General features: G+C 31.8%; 1 non-coding gene across 1 annotated transcript; it reads left to right on the forward strand.

Moving 5' to 3' along the window:
- Nucleotides 1-3,755: 3,755 nt before the first annotated feature.
- Nucleotides 3,756-3,839, forward strand: Trnal-uaa. The gene has a single exon. It is a non-coding gene; the product is annotated as a tRNA-Leu (tRNA).
- The last annotated feature ends 7 nt before the right edge of the window (nt 3,840-3,846 follow it).

Consider the following 3,846-nt stretch of genomic DNA (forward strand, 5'->3'; position numbering starts at 1 on the left):
TGTTTGCGATAGGACATATGCACTGCTCTTCTATTCGGTCTGTCTGAACTGACCCTTAGTTTTGCGGCGGAGTGACAACAATTTGATTAGAGAACAACTACATGGTTTTGTTGTCTCTGTCGTTCACAGGTGAAAAATGAAAAGGCAATACTTTGAACATGTTTCGATATTACAAACGTTGTCTGTTTCATTTTGTAAAAATTATTGTTAAGAGATTCAAGAAAAACTGTACCTTGTTAAAAGTTTATTAACTTGTATACAGCGATGTTGAAAAACAATAATTACACTTAAAATTGTTCTCTTGTTAAAAGAAATCGTTAACTGACTTAAAGTTTTTTGCCTTAGTATATTTGTTTCTTATTAACTTAGTAAAGGATGTTATAAATTTTTTACAAAGCAACGATTATTTTATCTCATTAGTAAAGGTTTTAAATTTTAATCAACTTCTGTATAATCTTTAGTTATTCGGGAATAAAGGATTTTCCTGTGTATAAAATAAAGACTGTGTAAGGGTATAGTTAAACTTTATTGTTCTGCAGAGAACACGAATAGCGTCAGCGAATATCCGAATACAGAGGATATATCCCCGGGGATTGTTGGGATGAATATTATAAACATAAGCTATGACTTTGCTGGCATAAATGTTATACACAGACTAAATATGTTTGACTTTTATTCTGTAAACTTTTTAACGACATCTAAAAGAAGGTTCTCAAATCGTCTGTATGTTATACATTTGTTTGTTAATTGTGCTCCTGGTCGTCCGATTTTCGTTAGTTTTTTACTCGGTTTGAATTTTAAAATCGAAATATTTCCAGCAGTTTTTAGGTTTTTTTTCAAACTAGTGTAGATCAACGATCCCGTCTGTTGTTAATTGGTGATGTGGTCGACAGATGGTGCGTATTTAGTGTTAACTAAAGTGAAAACGCTTCAATAGTTCGGCATCTGAGCAAACATTAAGAGATTTTTGTTGCTATTTTTTTTCATCAGGCGCCATCCGTGATTAATTGTTCTAACTTTGAATTTGTAAGCTTTTGAAAGTCGTAATTTTTTTTTTTATAAATATGACTTTTGCTACATTGTAATACTATTTACACTGGTAACAATTAATACTTTGTCAGCGTAATTGTAATGATTTAATTAATTCTATGATAGATCGCAGTTACTGAAGGGTCCTTTGATGTCGGCAGGATCAATCAATTAGATGTAATTTGATGTCGAGACTTTGACATTATCAAACTCTGCGTTATCCATTTTAATACAATAATAAGAAAACGACATTATTGCAATAATAAAGGATTATTGAAATAAATTAACTTTTTTTAATTTGTGACTTTTGTTCTTTTGGTTTTTTACTTGCTATCAAAGTATTCTTGTAGCACGTTTGAAGATTCATAAAAACGATTGCGCCGATAGAAGCTCTTCTGAGCGCAATAAGGGCGTGCTTCTTGCGGAGTATCGTTCAAGATATCAAAAGCATTTTTCAATAACCACTATCATGGAGAAGCATTTTAAGATAAAGTTCATATAGAAATTATTATCTTACTAATATTATAAATGCGAAAGTTTAGATGGATGGATGTTTGTTAGAGTTTGTAGCCTAAACGACTGAACTGATCTCGATGAAATTTGGCAGAGACGTAGAGGATAGTGTGGAAAAACACATAGGCTACTCAATTTTGATTCATTTAGTTCCACTTGGACGGAGTCGCGGGCGAAAGCTAGCATTAATATAAGTCATGATCTCCCTTACCTTATCCTACTACTGTAGATTCAGAGCACCGGGTTTTCGTCCTTTAAATAACTTTAAAAACAATCATTTCAGTCATCACTACATTCTTGATCATGTCACCTTTCACGCAATCCATCTTATTCTATGTCTACCTCTACCGGTGTACCACACTCATAACTAACGTCCTTGTTATATGCGATTTATCCCTCATAATATTTAGTAGTATTATTATAAGTATGTCCGCAATAAAATTGCAGTATAATACAGATAAGACGCGGAACTAACAAGCAATTTCCCAGTAATTGCTCGCTATAATGGTTACAGCGCGTACGGAATCCTCAACGGAAACGGACGATCTGTTGCAATTGCAAATACAACTATTTGATGTAGTTACTTATAATCAAGTCAGTTAAATGTTATCTAGCAATTGTTATTTGAGATTTATTAATATGAAATGTGTTCATTATTTTATATAGATTTACAAGTTTTGTTTTAAGACTCCGTGTGCGTGTGAATTAAGGAAACAAAAGCATTCACTCTTGTCTTCTTCCAGACTATGCTTTACATCTGTGCCAAATTTCTTTCGAGATACGTTCAACTGTTTAGACTACATTACATCTAAGAAACATCGAAACTTCTATCTTAACTTTCGTCAATACTAATATTATAAAGAGGAAAGATTTGTATTTTTGTATGTATTGAAATAACTCAAAAACTACTGGGCCGATTTTAAATTATTAAAATCGGCCCAGTAATTTTATTTTTTTATTTAAAATTTAAGAATTATCTTGCACTTTTAGAAAGGTAATTTATCTGTAAGTAATATAGACTATATTTTGTCCTGTTTTTTTTTTTTTTTTAATTTTACGCGGACGAAGTCGCGAGCAACAGCTAGTATAAGTATAAGTAGTAAGACAAAGAAAACAAAAGATAACTTTAAAATCTTTTCCAGGCATAATGAAGAAAATGCAAACTTTTATAGTTGTTTAACTTTAAAATAATTAAGTTTATAGTTACCTGCACTAAGATAAAAAGATTTTATTTTTTTATTTTAGAAGCATTTTTTTTTATCTTTGAGTAAAATAATTGTGATTTAAAGCGCAGAACATAGTGTTCAAGGAGTTTTTACACGCTTTTAGAGTCAAGTCATTAGAAAAGAAGAAGAAATTAAATTATTTAAAATTAGAACCCATTGTCGACGTCATCATTTTTTTCTACTTTTTTTCTGTACATATTTTATCAATACACATGTCTCCGTTAAAAATAGTTTTATTTCTAAATCTTTTACGATATACACATAGTGTTAAATCTATGATTGTATTGAAAACGTCTTGTAGATAGTTGTCTCATGGGTTTCCATTATACCGGGCAATTGCCGGCAAATTGCTTGTTAGCGCTACCTCCCCCTCCCCCTCCCCGCCCCGCTCTAAGCTACAACAATTTATTGCTCTTGTATTTGCTACCAATTAACCAGAAGTCTCGTGATTTTGAATAAATTAGAACTATTTTTTATTACTCGTTATTTCTTCGATCAAAAATAATTCTATTTTCATTTCAATAATTGTTTTCATAATAGAATGAATAATTCCAATCGAGTGCAAATGATTCGTACAAAAGAAATAGCAAAAGTCAGATATCGTATTATTATGTCTATCGATAAAAAACTTATCTATTTTCAGTTATATAAGATTCGTAATAAACAAAGGGTTCTATAAAATTGTGAAAGGAATTGAACTGGAATTTTGCCGGATTAAGTCGTGTGGAGAACGCTTTTTGTGGAATGTCGGAGCTGAAAGAGGGCGACAATATTATTATTGTGTCCCTTATCACAATGAGAACGTTGTGAGAAATACGATATATCTTTGCAATAACGAAAACAATTCCATATTTCAAAAATACAACTCTTTTGAACGGATAACTAGATATGAAATAACCAAGTAATCAAATATACTTATAACATCAACGTAGCATAACGGAATTTTTATAATATAACCAAATGCGTATTTTTGACTTATGTCGTCACGTCAGGTTGGCCGAGTGGTCTAAGGCGCCAGATTTAAGCTCTGGTTCCCGGTTGGGAGCGTGGGTTCGAACCCCACACCTGACAGATACTT

Source organism: Papilio polytes, unplaced genomic scaffold (assembly GCF_000836215.1).
Source record: "Papilio polytes unplaced genomic scaffold, Ppol_1.0 DF824191.1, whole genome shotgun sequence".
NCBI lineage: Eukaryota > Metazoa > Arthropoda > Insecta > Lepidoptera > Papilionidae > Papilio > Papilio polytes.